The sequence below is a fragment of the Harpia harpyja genome, chromosome 13 (assembly GCF_026419915.1).
Source record: "Harpia harpyja isolate bHarHar1 chromosome 13, bHarHar1 primary haplotype, whole genome shotgun sequence".
NCBI lineage: Eukaryota > Metazoa > Chordata > Aves > Accipitriformes > Accipitridae > Harpia > Harpia harpyja.
In genome coordinates, this window is record NC_068952.1 from 3,371,255 (window position 1) to 3,390,870 (window position 19,616).

Sequence of the window (19,616 nt, forward strand, 5' to 3'; positions counted from 1 at the left end):
CAGCATCAACTTTGCTGTTAGTTTGACAATGTTGCATTTCCAGTATTTATCTGAACCGCATAGTTTAGTGCAAAGTATCGCAACTGTTTTCTGTAGATACTGTGCTTTAAATAATACTTCTTCTATTCACATATTTTATTAGCTATCAAGTAGTTTGTATGCCAATTGGTGTTTTGAGGTTTGCCCAACATGTTTTATGGTTGTATTGTACTGGGTTTGAGTGTTTATACCTTGCTGATGCTCCATCTTTTATATAAGCCTGGCAATGTAGTGTTTATATCTATATCATTCAAGATGTGATATTTGATTTTATTTCATTTTTCTGGGCTATCATTTTCAAACACCACTAAAAATTGCCTTGATTTTGTCAGAGAGGAGTGCATTTGAGTAATAATCAGAACAAGGAATGAGAAAAACCCGAATTTAGCAACCCCCAGGCATTTGAACAGCTTCACCTAATCATTTTTGCCCTTTCAATAATGCCTTACAGTTTTTGCAGATGGCAGTGAAGTCCAGTGAGCTTACATACGGAGGAGACTGCCGTAACTTTGCAGGGTTTTTCCCCTTCTTCTTCTGTCTGGACAGGTTTGGGGTTGTCATCCATTTTTGTCCAAAGAGCAGATGTCCTTATCTTTACAGTACAAAATGCAGATGTGAAATCAACATCTTTTTTGATGTGGCTGGCTCAGCTCAATGTATATTTGTCTTAATGGCTGTAGACACTGAAAGTGCTTTGATATGAGAGGTTGCAAAGAACCATCCTGTCAGTAGTTACAAGTGGGATCATGACTCAAGCCTGATTTCCAGTGCCTCCTACTCCTGTTTTCTGGCAAGCAGGTACTCTCAGGCTCACATGGGACCAGCCTCTGTCTCTCTGCTGAATTGCAGTGCTGTAAATGGGAGTAGCCGTGTGCATAGGCATCTGGAATAAAACTACATCGGTAAAAATGCAAGTAGAAATTTTGGTCGGTTTCCTTAGTTATGTGGGGACAAAAACTTACCATTGAAAATCCTTTTATGTATTTTAGCCACTTCACAAGAGACTTGTGAAGGCTTTTTTTTTTTTTTTATTTCCTTTCTTTGACTTTTATTATATATTTCTGCTTTCAGGATCAAGCATTTCTCCTGCCTATGTGGCCTCTCTTTGACAAGTCTGTTCTTCTAACCAGCTGTGTCAGGCTTCAGAGATGCTTTTAGAAACACCTGTCCTGTGGTATAGAGGCTTGACAGTCATTCAATTTATATCCTTTACTAGTTAAACTCATGAGATTCAAGTGTAGGGTCAAAGCCAAAGTTTTCCTTAATTTTTTTTCTAGCATTGCTGCCAACCAATCTTAAAATAGAAACTTTCTCCCAGAGTATTGATATTAGTGCACAGAGAGGAGTGCTAATTGTGCAGAAAGATGAAACACAAACCTTTCAACTTGCCTTACCGTCTTTCTCCTGTCCTCAGCTGCTAAACCTTTTCATTTCTGTGCATCTTTAGCTTTTCACGGTTACTCCCCATTGGACCCATAACAGTGCATCGTACTTCTCCTAGGTGCTAGCTCCTACCCCAATGGATAAACCCAACTGATGAATGACCTTGTCTGTGCCTCTCAAATAGTTTCTTTTTGTCCCACATGTATGAGAAGAGTTACTTTCACAGAACACAGGACTTAAGAGTATTTTTGCCTAGTAATACATAACAAAAGTCCCCCTTAAAGGAAAGCATCCTTGTTCACAACCAGTAATGAGATTTTGAGTTCTGGAGATACCAAAGAGATGGCTCTCGGGAGCAAAGCCATTAGTGTGCTGATGCCATGACTAGGTCAGCAGGTGAGCAAAGCTTCCCTGTAGCCCATCCACATGAACCACTAGCCACGAGATCCGTAGTCCCACAAGCAGTGCCGGAGTGCAGATGTTCTCCATTGCCAATCATCCACAAAGGAAAGACCTCACTTTAGAGTTTCCTGTCCCTCAACTGGGAAAGAGATGTCATTTTTATGCCTCTGTGTCAGTGAGGCTTGAAAGGCCTTGGGAACATGTAAAATAAAATCCATTTGGGATTTTGAGGTTTGTTTGTTTTTCTTTTCTCTTCAAATAGCCTGGGGCTAGTATTCTCTGCGATCCCCTAAATAGTAACCACATAGGTTCAGTTTTAGCCTCCACATGAAGTAAGTGGGATGGAAGCAGGATTATTTGAGCAGGAAGTTTTTTCAAGTAAACTTAAAGAAAACAGTACTTTCCACTTTTTTAACTGAGAGGAAAAGGTGGTGGAAGTTTGGGAAAATTGTTACTGGCCAGAAATGCTTCACTCCTGTTCTCTATTTAGATGAGAAGGAGCACTATATCACAGACGGATTTCTTGCGATTGTCTTCCCACTATAAAATAATGCAATAAAATAACACTGAAAATGAAACAGAAAATGAAAAAGATGAGAATGTATAAGAAAAAGGGCTCTTAATGTTTAATAGCTACCACTAAAGTCCCTAAGTCAGGCTACCAGTTCTTACGCTTCTGTAAGTAAGATGAGGTGTCAAACATTATTTAAAGCGTATGTGCTGTGAGATTGGACTACGCTTTGTGTTTCACGATTGATAAAGTATTGTTCCTAAATAAATCTTGCAATTCTAGCTGCAGTGACACAAATAATAGAACATGAAGGTGAGAAAGAAAATGGCCAATTTGAGTGATACAAAAAGAAGCTATGCTTCATTTGGTCTTAGAAAATAAGGCACAGTACAGATATGATTGCCTTTCTTGAACAGTTGTATAGGATTGCTACTATATAAAGCTCTCCCTGCTTACGTTTTCGGAGTGACTCAGTGATTTGTGTATGTTGTGCGGTGCATTTTTCAGTTTTGAGAGACATGGAAAGGTAATGGTTCTGTAAAATTTTAAATGTTGGAACTGTATAGCACATTTTGTCATCAGATTCTGATTTGTTCGCAAATTATGTATTCATGTGTAAGGGTAGCAAAACCAGGCAGAACACTGATCCTGAGAAAGAACTCAGCTCACAGAAGTACTTGTCATTTTATTTTTGTGTCTAATGGTCTATTTTTAAAACCTAAGCTTCCAGCACCAGGCACTTAGGAGAAATTCATTCTTGTATCTTTGAAAATAATATCAGCCTAAGTTACACCTCCTAGACTCTCATATCCATTAGCATTTGTACTGTCTGATGATGTTTATACTTCAAGATTATTTTCAACCTTCAGCCTAATGAAAGAAAAAGTATGCTTGTTTCTTTATAGCAAATATGTAAGTGGCCAACAGATTAAAAATTACATTTACAGAGAAGATGTAGCCTGACTTCATAAGAAAGTCAGATTGACAAATACCATTGGCTTCTTGTGTTCATTTCAAGTTGGATTTAGCTAATGCCTGTGTGGTTGTAATCTCTGTGAGGTTACTTTATTACTTAGAACACATGTTTTGAAGTGGCAGTCAGAAGGATGAGGGCTTGGGGTTAAAAGACTTTGAGACATAATAATTCTTAATCAAAATCTCATTTGGAAAAAAATGGCACCTGGATTCAGTAAAGCAGTAAAGCACCATGACTCTTCCAGGGAGTACAGCACCCTGTCTTGACAGTGATTTATGTTCTTTTTTGCCTACCGTGCCCAAGTATATTATCTAGGTTGACATGCATATGTACATATATCAAGTGAGGTCTCAGCACCTGCTACAGTCCCCGTACTGAATTTATCTTTGTCGATACCTCTGAATATTGGTAGAGAACGAAGGACACAGTCCCTTGACACATATCAGCCAGATATAGCACGACATGATTTCGGCACAAGCTGGTCATATATTTAGACTCTATGGCAGAAGTAATTAAGAGTGGTACTTGATTGTCATCTGGCCTTGCAGTTGTTCTTGCCCTGAGAGTCTGGCGACTTGTAATCTTACAGGTCAACAAGCAACCACCTAGCTTCCATATTCTTTGACATTTCAGGGGCTATTTCTGTGTAGACATGAAGCAAGCACTCTGTGGGAAAAATATTACAATAATAGACATGACTCTTGAAATCTTGTCAAGTGCAGAATAATTTAGATTGTTCTGCAAATCCTATGCATACATTTTCCTAAACTAAAAACATGCTGCACTATTTGAAAAATACCTAGCCTGAGTATTACGGCCTTAAGCATTACAAAAAGGTCACTATATAATTTACTAGAAAATTATAACCTTCCAATAGGTTTTGAACCATCCTGTAAAATTTAATACAAATACAGCATTCCGGCTTGGAGTTTTCTGGGGCACCACTGAAACAAAACAAAACAGATTTACAAATTAAATTTGGTAGAATAATGTTTATATAATCTTTGGATATCACTACGACTGTAGTAGATAGGATTTCTTCATAGAAGTTATTTGTGCACTAGTTTGTCTTTTCTTAATCTCTTCCTTCCCTTCTACCCTCAATGCATAGGCTATTTTTTCTATATGGAGCTTTATTATCTTTTTTACTTGCATTCAAGTAAGTCTTGCTTAAACTCCTAAGCGGACTCTTTAAAATTATTTTGTTTACTTTTGTAAACAGCAAAATATGACAAGCCAATGCAGATCCTGTTAAAACTTGCTAAAAACCATGCAAGCTCACAGCATGCTTTAAGGGACGTAGGGCAAGAGCCATAGAGGCCTCCAACATCTAAAAATGGGTTTTAGAGAGAATGTGGGCGATTAAAATTTTTTTTTAAAAAGTAGTCCAGAGCTTCTCTACTTGGCAAAAGCTTCTGGGAATCTAAATTAATTCTGCTTTGAAATTTGGGCGGCCGAGTTCTCTAGGTACCTTAGCTTAGGGTTTTCCCCATTGAACCAGACATGAAGTTAAGCTGCATCTGAGTCGTTTCAACGATTCTCTGCAGCAGAGGCTGTTTTTTCTGGGTTGTGTCTCAACCTCCTGACACTGAAAAGTTACTCAGAATTTCCTCCTGATGGTACAATGTAGCTTTGTAACTTCATTGAATTTGCTGAATTTACATGCAAGTAGTCAGATTCCAGCCCTGTGACTGTGCACCAGAAATAGGAGATTTCACACAGACCTTACTCTCTGCCTTATTCAGTGGAATCATCAAGTTATTGTCATCTAATTATTACATGGAACATTTAATGGGATTTGTGCTGTAATTATGAATTTGACCAGGACACATTAAGGAAAAATCTTAGTGTTTCATCAAGTGAATGGATCATACTTCAGAAGATGGGTGAGGTTATTTTCAGGAGTAATGCACAGAAGTGAAGAGTTCAGCCTTGATTTATGAAATGTACAAGGCACATTATAAAGCAAATTTGAAGGGCAGTATCCTAAAGTGATGAGGACATCTGGGAGAGGTTCAGCAGTGAAAGAAGCAGTGACATAAATCACAAATGGGCTGTTCTTTGGTTGAAGATGTATATTAGTGGGAAGGCTATGAAATTTGCATTTGATTCTGGTTCAGGCTGAAGTAGCTCAGTGCCAGACTTCAGATCACAAGCATACTTCTGTGATCGTCTTTTGCACCATACTCTGCCGCACAGCGAATGCCCCCAACGCGGTGTTTTGGGAAGCAGAGCTGTATATACATCCGTGCTTACAGTGTTGAAGATGCAGATCGTTTTAAAACAGTGAAGAGGACTGACTCCATTAGAACATCCTTCAAATTTCAGAAACAGAAGTGAGCTGCAACAGTTTAAAAGTAAAGCATTTTTATCAGCGTAAATGTATTATTTGGAGAAAAATATAAGTTACAAAGAACATATGTAAGTAAATAAGCCAATTTACTCAGGATTTTAGTGACTTTTTTATGCTGAAGCAATCTATTGTCTGAAGCTTCTCTTCTTCGGAAGAATTGCAGGTTAGGAGCTACAGAGATGATAGAAAATACTTTAAAAGAAGATATTTGATGGTTTTGCATTATCCACTGATTAAACAATATGTAGCATGTCCATTTTCCTCTGATTACTTAAAGCCCACTCTAGAAATGAGGGGTGTGCGCGTGTATCTGGGACTGATTTTGAAACAGACGTTTCTTGTGTTTCAACTCCCTGAGCTTCTGCTGTGAAGAGGTGGGTGAACGCATTAAAAATGTATTTAGCAAATACAACCAAATGTACTTGAAGACACAGTCAGCTGTGCATAACATTGTCTCTCTGTGATGGCGCTCTGGCTAGATAAGAGTTTTGTTGTTTGCAGTGGAAAAGACAAAGATGAGAAATGTTAGTTTGCACACTAGGGATAAAAAAACCCCCAACAAACAGATGAGGTAATGTTTTGCAAGAGTTTGAAAAGCAAAGGGACGTGAGGAAATAAAAAGCTTTAGTAGCATATTATATCTGACATTGTTGTCTTTCTCTGTGTTCACTCTCACCCACACAACAGATCGTTTCTTAATTTTTCCATATGTGTTTCCTTTGTATTTTTCATTAATTGTCCTATTTTCCACAATTAATTGCATACTTCTAGGTTTGTTCCTCTCCTGAAAAATTCTGGTTGATTACTCTCTGCATCTTTCCTCTCTTTTATTTAGCCTATTTAATCATTATTATTTTTCCCCCTCAAAACCTATTGTCTGTATTTTTTTGCTGAAGAAACAGCATTTCTCAAGTTGCCATTTCTCACTGAACTTTAGCAGCATCCTTGCATCTGCTAATTCCTCATGGCTCTGTTATTCTCTTGCAGTAATAACAGCCTTATTTTTTTCCTTCCTGGGAACACTGAGGTGACTGATAGTGGCAGTGAAACTTTCAGGAAAAAGTTTCTAAGTCCAGTATATGAAGAAATGGGGTGCTCCTGTCAAGTAGCTGTCTTTTTGAATGGACTTTTATATGGTGCACGCAAGCGTGGGCGCAGAAGGAGGCTTTATTGCTTCGTGCAGAACGTGTGTCTCATGAGCAAGTCCGTATCGGCAACCTAACAGTGAAATCTGTGCTGGTCCCAACGGATGTCTCAGTTCACCTGGTGCTAATCCAGTCGTGCAGGCAAAGACTCTAGTCTAGTTAGGTTGTTGATTTGGTGAGCCCTTCTGTGATCACCAGGAAAGGTGAGAAAAGACCTCAGAGAGGCTTGATGAGTAGTTTTCATCTGAAAGCACATTTATATGGAACCTGACCTATTTTGTAATTGTCCATATATTTCTGCTTTCAGTGGATATTTAATCTGCAGTGGCAATTTGCCAAAAATTATGTAAACTCCTTGTTTCTTTCTTTCCTTTGTTTGTTTTTATTTCTTTTAGCCTGTTAAAAAAAAAAATGAAGAAGGGGAGAAAGGGGTCAAGAACAGAGGAGTCTAAAAGCTTTTGAGTGAAAGCAAACATAAAATATTAACTTATTTAAAAGAATCACAGACAAGGTCATCCTTTGTCTCACTGTAAAGTTAGGGCTTTATATTAGTTTTCTTGTGATTTAGTCACCTGTCAAAGAGGAACAAGATTTGCTTAGAGTTTTTGTTTTGGGGAGGTGCTTTTTGTTTATTAAAAAAAAAACAAAACAAACCCCTCAAGGCTTCTAATTATGGAGAGAAGAAAAGGCATCAGGTACCATTTCTTGTTGATGCTATAGGCGGAATGACAAGTCTCAGGTTTGGGATGAGTCGGCTAATTTTAGACTATTGAGTCACCACTCAGTCGCAGGACTGGACTACCATGAAATAAAAATACAGTGTTGTCTTTACGAAGCAAGATGTAGTCATAGCCTGTGAGAAAAGTGCTTTCTTCTTTGTAGCAAAGAATGTGTTACACGCATCAAATTTCAACACTGAGAATATAATTGGTTGAGGTACATATTTCTTGGGTTTCAGCTGTAAAAGTGTTCATAAGAAGCTACCACTTGTAAGAGGAAAAGATGCATGAACATAGCCATCTGTGCCACTATAAAACTACTTTTCTTTTGCTTCTTAGGCTGAGATAAGCCTATTTTGAAGGCTCTGGCAATAAGAATTTCTTTGGAGACCAAAGCAGAAGGTGGGAACGTGAGGAGAGTGATGTTAGTTTCAAGATGTTTAACCACACATACATTTACAAGCTACATACCTTCTCAAATAGCTCATCTTACTCCTCAGGAGCTTACTGTTTAACAGCAGCTTCTTGTATCACACTTTTCCTATGGTCCAGCTATCAGAGAGTTTTGCTGTTTTGTTTGTGAATGTTGTGTGCAGCGCTTTTAAAAGAACATTATTTTGCAGCAGAAGTTACAGGCTTTCACGTACTAAACCAACAGTACTGTGTATTTATATAGCCCTTTCCTAACAGAAGATTTCTGAATGTTAAGAAGGGCACGATCACTTTATCATGTGATGGGCTTTATCTTCATAACCTGTCCTTGTCAGAGGATAAATGATCTAGGAATGATCATCTTGTGCTTGAAAGGTCAAAACTCCCACAAATGTATGAGGTCATGATCCTTAGTGCTGTCTCATACATTGAGCTCGATGAAATTATGGGAAGAAGTTTTCTGACCAAAGTGGGCTGCACCACTGCCTCATCTTACTGTGGGTCTTGTCCTGAGGCAAACTGCTGAATATCTCCAGAGCTTCTTGACTGAGTTGCATGGTCCTTGAGCTCAGTGTTCCTAGGGCCATGGGGTCGACTGGTCAAGTTATCTCCTCTAAAGGTACCTGGGCAGTGACGGTCTTTAATAAGCAGAAACGGTTCCCCTGAAGGCAAGAAGAGAAAGGAAAATGCTTTGCAAATACTTATACTTACAAAAGCAAACCCCCTTCCTCAGAAGTTGCTTTTCTGGCTCTTCGTGTGAGCACATGTTTAAGTCATCTGTATGTAGTGATTTGCCAGTAGGCTTTTAGCCACGGTACATTCTGTTAGGAAAGGCTCTGGGACATATAAAATTTTTGTGTTTTCTAAACAATTAATTGGAATAGGAAGCAGTTTTTATTAATTCTTTACTGCTTTTCTTGGGATTGGAGAGATGAGGAGAGGCTGGCAAACACTACACAGATCTAAGAAACCGTAAACTGTGTTTTTATGATCAATAGCTTTTTTTTTTAAAAATTTCATCCTTCAGTTCCCTGCTTGTTTCTAGTTACTAAATCCCACAAAAAAGACATATCATTATCTTATCCTCTGCTCCACCATTTCAGATGTTTAGAGCCCTTGATAAATTAGCAGACTGGTTATTCAGAAAAATAAAATTACATTTCTGGATTGGATTTATGATTATTATGCAAATGTAACTGCCATATTCTGTGCAGAAAACACATTTGAAAGCCTGAAAATAGCAATAATCCTGTTCAGGAGCTACTCCAGTTAATACTTTCCTATATAGAATTGAGTATTCATTAATAACTTCTGGATTGTTATTAGAATTGTTTTATTGTAACATGTAATTTTCTTGAACTGACTACATCTTTCTCAAAATGGTTGTAATTACAGAAATAAATGACAGAGCTTAGAGGAGATGCTTATACAACAGTGCAGACGTTTTCTGTGTGCCAACTGGAAATTCATTCTTAACAGATGGAATTCACCAGTCTGCAAAGAATGAACACGAGGCCTTAAAACTTTACTTAATCTGTCTGATAAAGTACGAACGTAATGTCATACATGCTATTTCTTCTTGGCTTCTGCACTATTAATTAATTACTCTGTTACAGCTGCAGAAAAAACAAAGAGTTGTTCATTTTACTGAGGGTGTATTTTGCTATTAGGATCAATTTTGTATTTCAACAAGACATACCACTGTGGGTCAGTATAAAGGTATGGCTCAAAATATTTCCATTTCCCTACAGGGACTGTGACATTTATCCTTCTTCCATCTCGTGGTGTGGGCAGTACTATTGTAGATTACTTTGGCCTCTTGTTCCTCTCTTCTTTTTTGTTATCATTGTGCCTGATCCTGTTCTTGTAGCTCTTGTTGCCTTTATAAATCAGTAGGTATGACCTTCTTCGAAATTCTGATTCAGGATAAAGGCTGTAGATAGCCATAAGGGAAGCCAGGACTTTCGACGCAACCTACCAGGAATAGAAAACCAATATTTTGCTCCTAGTTGATGAGCCGGTTGATTGCAAGTCTTGCTTCTTCCTTGAGACTCACTAACTTTAATGAACAGCAGTAAAAATGTAGCCCAGGAGCAGCTCAAAAAGTGGAGGGGCACTGATTAGGCATGACGTAAGGAAAGGAGGCATCGTCAATATGGAGAAAATGAGGGTATCAAGCTGAATGACCCCGCAAACTGGGGTAGGAGCAGAGGGATGAATTCGTTAGTATGGAGTGCAAAATCACATACTTAAGAATAACAAGATATTCAGCTACAAGTTAATTGCTCATCAGTTAGAACTGAATAAGAAGTAAAAGCGTACGATGTGCTATATGACAACAGGATGAGTAAGCTGGAGTGTTGTGGCCATGGAAAAGGCAATTGTACTGCTGGCCCGTATGGAGGGAGAGAGAAATGGCAGACATCCTATCCTACCAGAGAAAAAAAGGGTATAGCTCTGCCAGCCAGTCACCCCAGCTTTACTGGGGCACTTGCAGCACACCAGTACTCTGTGTGTGTCTTTATCCCAGTGTACTTCAAAAACCCATGACAGTAGGGTAGTTACTGTAGAGCGTAAGAAATGCTGTGAGTTCACATCTTTGCTCATCTGATGTGATCTTCTTCACGTTGCCATCCTCTAAAAGAATGTGGCGTGTCTTAACACAGCAAAACGATGACTGGAAGTGAAAATAAATTAGTCAGGGGAGAGGACTATTTATGCCAAAGGATTGAAGTGACATGAGAGAAAACAGAGATAAACTGGCCACAGATAAACTTAGGGTGGGAGTAAAAAGAGGGTATCAAGAGAGCGGTGTTTCAGTAGGAATAACAGTCAAAAGTGAACTGGTGTGACCAGTTGATACAAAGGTCCTGTACTGGTGATGATAAGGGGCTAGCCCTGTTGAACTAGGAGGTCTCCTCCAGCTCTGCCTTTCTTGTAGGGTCACTCTGGGAGGAAGGGGCTTAGGGAGGTCGCTGGTCCAACCTTGCCTGCTCAGTGGGAATGGTCCTACTGAGAGCTGGATCCAAACAAGAATGACCTCGCATGGCATCTGGCAAAAAATAGCTAAAGAAGATTTTATACAGAAATAAATGTTAGGCCAGTAAGCAAGACGCAGAGATTTTTTCCAACCAAATTTTGGTTCCTAGTGGCACTCTTGACTTTGAAGGGCTGTTTAAGCCTTTTCTTTGGATTTCTGACACCAGAAACCTCTCAGTCATGTGTTCTTGTTAGACCCTAAGCTTCGCAGAGCTGACACTGTGCTTATATTTTGCACTAGTTAAATATTTAGAAATAATTTCATAAATGAAATAAATTGGATCACCAGTCGTAGATGCCAAGGCAAAATAAGTTGAATGTGAAAATTATATCAGTTATAAGCATAGTGACTTTTTATTATATACATACATAAGCATCTGTATCCTGTATTTTTTTCAAAGTCTGCTTCAATCCTGCCATGTCTTACTCATTTATGCATTTGCTACAGCAATATTTTGTTAAATATTGAAAAGTTTGTGATTTAAACCTGACTGTGATTTGAGTTGTAAATAATTCTTATGGACCTGAAGGCTTAAATTTAACATTAGGCTGGTTTTATTTATTTTTATTGTTTGAACTTTGCAGCAAGACCAAGCAAGGATATACTTAGTTCATTAACAATAAATGAGGAAGTAGTGCAGCTATGCTGTCAAGGAAATGAAAGAGCATAGAAAAATACGTTCAGGAGGACTATTTTAATTAATGTTTTTACTCTGCATTGTCCTACTTTTTATTTTGTAGTCTTCTTTAAAGCACAGAAAACAATTTTGATAGAGAAAGAATAATTATCCTGGCTGCTTTCAATTAAATAAATATACACTTCTAGAATGCCAAATAAAATTCAATGATATTGTTTTTAAAAAAAAAAAATAGAGGGGGGAGGTCTGAGCAGATGAACTGTCTAGTTTTGTAATCTGCGAATATATGAATATTGTGGCCGAAAGTATGTTCCTGCTTCTTTGTTGTTAGAGTTTAGGTGCTAAATCCACTTCTACGGTGGCATAAAGAAGGGCACTCTAATGGAGCCTGGAGACCACCTGGCTTTGCTGCCTGAGGATGCTGCTGGTCCAGCATAGCTGTGCTGCGGCTTCCCTTCACAAGGCTTAGGGGAAGAAACCTAAACCTGGCGGGGAGCCCTGAGGGGGCGTAATGTCCCCCTTCCCTTCCCTTCTTTGTGCAAAAAACCCTTCCTGTGGCCAAGGAGCTCTCCCTGGCGCAGGAGAAGATGCCACCTCCAGCAGCCCAAGCGTGCCTGACCTCCGGGGCTTAGCCGGGGCAAAGCAGCCGTGAATTTTACTGCAAAGAAAAGAAGAAAAACCAGATTTGCATTTCGCTTGTTTTGATTCCACTACTTAAAACTAATCTCGGGTAGCTTTTTTTATTTTCTTGAAAGCTGCTTTGTACTCACTAGCCCTTGGTATTTGTCAAAATCTTTGTTTTCTCCACGTATTCCCTGCTGGCCTACTCAGAAGCTAGTTAAATTATGAGGATTATTCAGAGCTGCACTGGATGATAAAATGGTCTATTGATTAGTAGACTTCTAATTACTTGTCTCTTAGCATGAAAGAGAAATAAGAAGATTTGATAGTAAACAAAGCAGAAAACAAATAGGGTGTTTCCAACATGTAGGGGTATACATGCTTGTGTGTGGCCTTGTACATGGGTATTGTAATTTCCATTTTATCATCATGGGCTTATTTGACTGCTTACAGAGCCGTGACCTGCACAAGCAGACTGTTAGACAGATAATCAGCCAAAAAATACCACTCCTTAATTTTTTTCTGCAATACCTTGCCTATGCACTGGAAGAATAACATCATGATGAGCAATATGTTTTTGATTTTTCATGTCTTGTCATAATGACATCAAAGTTATGGCTAATTTGTGTTTTAACTAGGTATGTACCGATAGAAATGAATATAAATAACGTGTCAGAGTTTTAGCTTGAAAAACCGTGAACACCAGTAGGTAGTGAAACCCTTCCACTTGCATTACATACCTCCATACTGGTTCAACGTGTCAAATTACCTCTGGTCTTCCCTCAAAACAATGCATAGTATGTATTCCACCTTCAAAGCAGTTTCTCTAATAGTGCTCATCTTCAAGATGCGTGTGGAATTTTTAAGGATGCAGATCTACAAGCCTACAAGCCTTGCCCAGGAGGAGGGTACCACTGACATCCTCTCCTCCTTCCTTAGCGCCAAATGGCAAGGTGATGGCAACACTGCTCGCGAGAGGAGTTCTCACTTGTCCTTGTAGGTGACTGTGCTTCCCAAAGAGGTACGAAAGCAGGGGACAGACTTCGGGATGTTTTGAAAAATAGGGGTTGAAATCCTGGCAGAATTGCTGTTGATTTCAGAAGGACCAGGGTTTCTCACCAGCCCTCTAATGCCTCTTCCATGATCCACAAAAGTCTTTCCATGAATTTCTATGTGCTCTGCATGCCTGTCTTATTTTTCTTTTCTAATATCTTTCTTTAAATGCTATGAACTTCAAACAAAAAACAACTAATACCCCCCAACAACAACTCTGTTTAGTTCTTGCCTATGGCAAAATGGCTGAGCCAAAGCAGTAATTTAATTAAAGTGTGAAAATCATGTAATTCTCATGAAGTATTCAAATTCCTTTTTTGTTGGGGATTTTTTCTTTTGTTTTGTTTTGTTAGAGCTGTCCAAGTATCAAGGGCTCAGTTTCCTATTCTGTTTATACCCTTTTAGAGAATATGAGTTTCTCATTCAGAAATGAAGCAGTTCCCATTGCTTTTAATTTTGCCTGTGGGTTGATTTGACTGTGGTGTAGTTTGCATGGCTCTTCTAGTTTGCCTGGTTTTCCTCCATGGTAAAAATCCTTTCCTTTTAAACCTGGCTGCTGGCAGAGAGGTAGATGAGCAGCCCTGTGCTTTGTAGATGCAAGCAGTCTTGTCAGCCCATCAGTCTCCTCATCTCCTGTCACCTGGAGGTTGATGTCAGAGCAAGATATTCTCTGCTAAATGTGAATTCCTTCATTAGTTTTGTGGTCTTCCTCTAGGCCTGTAATTAGAGCCCTCCTGATAACCAGCACACAACTGCACCCATTAATTAGCTCTTCATTTGAAGGTTTCTTTCTTGGTGTTTCCATCCTTGTCAGCTTACAGGAGGCTCAGCTACCTTCAGCTGCTGCTTGAATCCGTTATCCACATCAATCACCCTTCCCATAAAAACCCAACACACAGGCTCAAGGAAGCCCTTAGCATCGCTGCAGTCACAGGAAATCCACCCTATTTTCACACAGGGAAGCACTGTGCTGGGTGAGCAGCCAACATTACGTGTGCTTTTGTGGGTGTCTGTGTAGTTATTGAATAGCTGCTATATTTTTCCACGGAGCATAGAAAAGAGACACGGCCCAGGCTCTGCTGTTTACCTGACAGAACAGTCAAAACAGGTTTCTGATTAAAGAGGCAGCAGTAGACACCCAGTCTCTGCGGGCTTCTCCACATTAGGGGATAATGGAAGCATTTACTAACAGCCAAAGAAATTATTTATTAGGATATGAAACCTTTAATTTAGAAGGAAGGTTTCACATTCTCTTTTTTTTTTTTCCTTATACTCCCACTCTGCAAAATGTAGCAAGGCCAAAAATTAATGCATTTGCACATCTATTTCTAAGCTATGTGGGTGTCTCTGAAAAGGTATGATTTTGAAGTAGAACAAATAATATACTCATAGCAATTTTCTTTGAACCAACAAGGTTTTAGAAACCCGAAGATCCAGATCAATCAAACCCAGTATATTACATTCTCTGCTCTGTTAGGTTTAGATTTAAACTGTTTTATAAATGTTGAAACTTCAACAAGAATTCCCCAGCTGCTAAAAATGGCTCTGATGGAGCAGGGCAAAGTCACACCTGGGGAAAATGCGCTGGAAGCTGAGACTTAACCTTTCTTTCTGCTCCCCTAACTACCTGGTACAACAGGTTTGCATCTTACGGTATGCGTTTCATCATCCTGTATACATCTTGATGTAGGCACTTGCCCCTGTTATCCATACAGGAGGCTGACACAAGGGAGTAAAGTCTTTCCTGACCCTGCCAAAGCTGATGAGAGAATCACTTTGAATCTAATCATTTGTGAAATACACAGTCATATTGAAACATTTAAGTGTTAAATGTTGACAAAGGTATGAAATGGTATAAATAGCTTTATTGTTTACAGAATATCCTCGTCTGCAGTTGCTCCCAGTTTATTTATTTGTACACACACAGATGTGCATTATGTACCCAGAAGGAAAGAACACAAAAGACTTTTTTTTTTTTCTTTATTTTGCTTGTTCTTATTTGGGGGAAGAAAACGTGATCTCTGACATGCTGAAGAGCACAGAGCGAGAGGCAGATGTGGGGCTCTCTCTCCTGTGTGTCCCTCCCCCCGACTTCTGTTTTCACCCCATTACAACTTCTTGTGCATCTTCTGGAAAACGCACCTTGTTGGTGTGCCACGGCAGGTACTGGAGCTCTTTTTCCCCTCTCCTTTAGATCCTGATGCTGTTTGCAGGAGGAGAAAACTTTTATTCAATTTAGAAGTTTGCTTCTGCCTCAGCCACGCTGAGCTTGACCCTGTTCCCCAGGCTCATCCAAATGCTGGGGCTCATCTACCCTGCTGAGCCTCTGGAGATAATTCAGGTTCCCTAATAAACCCAGGGCCTGAACTGACATCCACTGAAATGAGAATAGTACCTGTAAAATCACTGTGTGTTAGTTTAAAATAACAAAGCAAAAAGATTCGGTCTGTCGTTGTTCTGTGCTCGCTTTGCCCCATACAAAAGAAGCAGGCGGGCCCACAGGAATCCCCTGTGGGGATTTAGGACTAGTTTATTTAGGACTTTATGACCTGTACAGAGGTGCTGCTGGTGCAGAAATCAAAGCAGAAGATGTCTTTACACGTCTTTTAGACAGCAGACAGTCAGGTACAAGTTAAGGCAGCCTTAATACTTCCTAGACTGAAACAGGAGGGCAAAATCCCTTCTCCTAGCCAGCAGAGGATAGCAAGGGTGAATACTTTCTGTGTGTCACACCTGGTATCTTTGTGTAGCTACAGGGGTGAAATGGATTCTTGTGAATAATTGGACATTGTCATTCTAGATTATTTTTAATTAGCAAAGCATGAGCATGATACCTCCAAAATTTCAGAATGCTGCTCTGAGTTTGTCTCATCTGATCTTTCATTTTTTTTCCACTGAAGAGTATCATACACTGTTTCTTTGTATCTGCTTTTTGTAGATACGGTTGCTCTAGGACCAAAATTTCTTCCTCTTTCTTCTACACGTGTTCAGCTTTAAACATGTTTCCACCAATGTTTAATTTTGCCATTTCAAGAATGCTAAGGTTTCCAGTTGTTTACTTTTAATTACCCTTGGAAAAATTTCAATACAAGTAGCTGACTTCTTCCCCCTTCCTACATCTGTATCTATGTATCTTCCCATGTAACTTGTCCCCTCCACCCTAGAAAAAGCAATGAGTAGTACTTACGACTAAACCAGATAAGTGTGAGCAATCAGGTAGTGTTAATATTTGCAAGGGTAAGAAATGTAATTTATGGAGACAATTGAGACAAAATAAACGTGCCCTATGTAATTAGCATAATAGCTGCATGTCATCAAGTTTTCCCTGTGTATTATTACAACTGTGTTGATTAACCAGGTGTAGAAAGATTTGGAAAGACCAGAAAAAAGGTAGGCAATAATAAGTAGGCGGTCATAGGAAGCAGAGAATGAAAATACATGTGTGTCCGGCAAAAAGACTACATTTCGTCTGTTTCTTGGCAGTACAGGCTTTGGGACTAAAGTCTGATGGCAGCTGTTAGTTCCAAACAGGTAGGATTGATCTAAATTATGGTTTCCTGAGAGGCCGATTTTTTCCGGTGACAGTTTTTCTGCTTCCATTTGCTTAAAGGAGGAGGAGGATCTTGACCTTTCGAGCAGCGGAAGGCAGTCCTCTTAAAGATTTTCATCACTGTCGAGCTTGTTTTCCTACGATCCATGGGAACAGAGGTATCTGCAAGCTGGCCTGATGGGCGCAGTTTGGCTGACAGCGTGATGGGAAAGTTCAGACCTCCGGGAAGGAGATTACAGACTTCCTGCCAGAAGGGGGTAATTTTGTCACAGGTGCGGAGTACACAAAGTGTTGCAGAGATGACAGAAAGTGTTGACACTGACATTTATTTCCCAGAGTTTGGTAGTTTAGCAGAGTGGAGTCTTGCAGAAGTCTCCAGGGGGAAAGCGAGGAAGATGTCACGTTGACAACATCCCAAATTCTGTCCCAGTTCTCCTGTGAAAAGAGTAAGGGTACCTCCTCAATGCCAGCTCTCTGGATAGGAATGAATTTGCGTATGAGTAATTATGAAATTAAAACTCACTGGAGACTGCAAACCCACATACACCTAAAAGTTGTTAAATACATTTCCCAAGGACAATATTGGGGGGTTTGCAGGTGGCTGGGCATCAGCGGAGGCCCACCTGAGCGTAAGAGAGATGTGACTCTCAAGCTGAAATGCCCATTTAATCCCCAAGGACATGTAGAAGTTTCTATTTAAAACTCACATAACTTTCACGTTCATTAAGAGCATTAGAAGTGGTGGGTGATGTATTTCAGCCTGTGAAGTAGCTATCTAGGACTGTAGCTATGTGTGCACATGGACGCGTGTATACGCACTTATTGATAAACTCCTGGAAACTGTCAGGTGCTTTTGGGTTTGCTTTTGGGTTTTCATCACACAAGGTTGAAGTATGTTATTTGTTCATGCAGAAATTAATTCTATATAAAAAGTCTCACTCTGACCTCAAACTGCTTAATTTGTGCCTGCCCTTAGGTTGAAGTGTAAGAACTTAAGGCTTCCACCTCTGTCTGAATTGTAGGTGCAATTTTTTTTGATAAAATGGTATCTGCTATAAAAAAAAAAAAAAATTGGGGACCTTTTTGCTCTTGGGTAGATCTTTTTCCTAGATAAATTACAATAATTTTAACTGCCTGTTCTGTGCAGTAGCGAGGATTTTAATGATGATATGCCTGTACAGTTCTTGTCTAGTTAATGAAATATGTAGCGTATTTAGATTTAAATCAAATCTTGAGTTTGGCTGCTTCTGTTCTCGGTTGTGTATGTTGGATTTTATGTCATTTTTTGTGTAGGTTTTTCAAGCATAACGCTGTTTCTGCATTTTACCAACTACATAGATTTGTCTTTGTGATATTTTCCGCCATGTCCCTTGCTATGAAATGCATGCTATACTACTCATTTCCTATCCCTCACTGCATCAATAAGCAGGTTTTTAAGCGGTATTTTGTATATATTTGGCAAAATAGATACATTCAGCAAAACTCTCATGTACAGCTTAAGAGTGTGTACTCAAGCAAATTCAGGTTCATCGCTTTTTTGCATTTAGTGTTATTTTTTGTATATTTGGCCTTGATTCAACAAAGCTCTCAGGAATTTACCTAAATGTAAACTCACGGGTACTTAAGTGTAAAGGCAGGTGTGTTTCTAACTGCTTTGCCCTGCTAAGCCTGTAATGCTTACAGTGTCTTCACATCCTTTGGGTAAAATCTATCCTAACCGCATTGTCTATTGCATCTCCATATCACACCACAGCACGTCACACGTGATACATGTACAGCTGCATCTCCATAAAAAGCAAAAAAACCCCCCGAACTTGGTTAGATGGAGGGATATTCTCCAACAGAAGGAATTCTATGACAAGCTGGGTTTTGCTGGGCACCCAGAATCTGTGCATTGTACCTTTCTGACCTAGCGCAGCTCACAGCAAGCTGCACTCTGCAGCATTTCTGCTGGCACTCCAAGGCCAGGCTTCCCAAATAGCATGCCATCCTTACAGACATCTGCTCAGCATTTGAGAGGAGTCAGGATCTGCCACCCCTCCTTTATACCATTGCTGTTATTGCTACGTTAGTCCCCGGAATAACAGCACACAGGACATACGACAGTCCATTACTGTTAATGGTGTTATTATAGAATCACACTACTGAAAAATACCGCCTCAAGCAAAATATTCTAGATAATTTAGTCCTGTCTCTCAGGAAGGCGCATGCTGGGGTAATGAAAGTTTGACTTAGTGAATGTGAAAGGACCTCATTGTTTGGACCGCTTGAAATGGTATTTAATATTCTCATTTAGATAATTTTCTTAAAGAAAATGGGAGTGGTTTTCTTTCTTGTTTCGTCCCCCAGATGAACTCCTTTCATTGAGGACACAGCCCCAACAGGGGTTATTGTCAGGCAGCCCAGGGAAACCAATGCTGATGCCAGAAGGGCGGTCAGAGCACAGCTGCAAACCATCAGCACCAACCCTTCCTGTCTTCCACCCTGGTCCCTGAGAAGGGATGGGCAAAAAAGGCTGGAAGGTTTGACCATTGCCACCCTGCAGCAAAACACTGCACAAGCAACCACGTTAGTTATGGCCCGATGGTGTTCTCTGCCATCTTTGCAAAGGGGAAAGGTGCAGAGTCAAGATCTTGGGATTTCTAGGGTGCTCCTCGGAGGGCCAGGAGTTGCTCTGAGTGGAAATGCTGAGAGATTTACAACTGTGGGACCTATCAAAATACCATGTCCAGCTCCAGGGGACTTTTTTAATTTT

At 39.7% G+C, this 19,616-nt stretch overlaps 1 protein-coding gene across 19 annotated transcripts in view; it reads left to right on the forward strand.

Annotated features, from left to right (window-relative positions):
- Positions 1–19,616, forward strand: part of NRXN1 (neurexin 1) — a 730,978-nt gene that overhangs the window by 653,843 nt on the left and 57,519 nt on the right. The window lies entirely within an intron of this gene.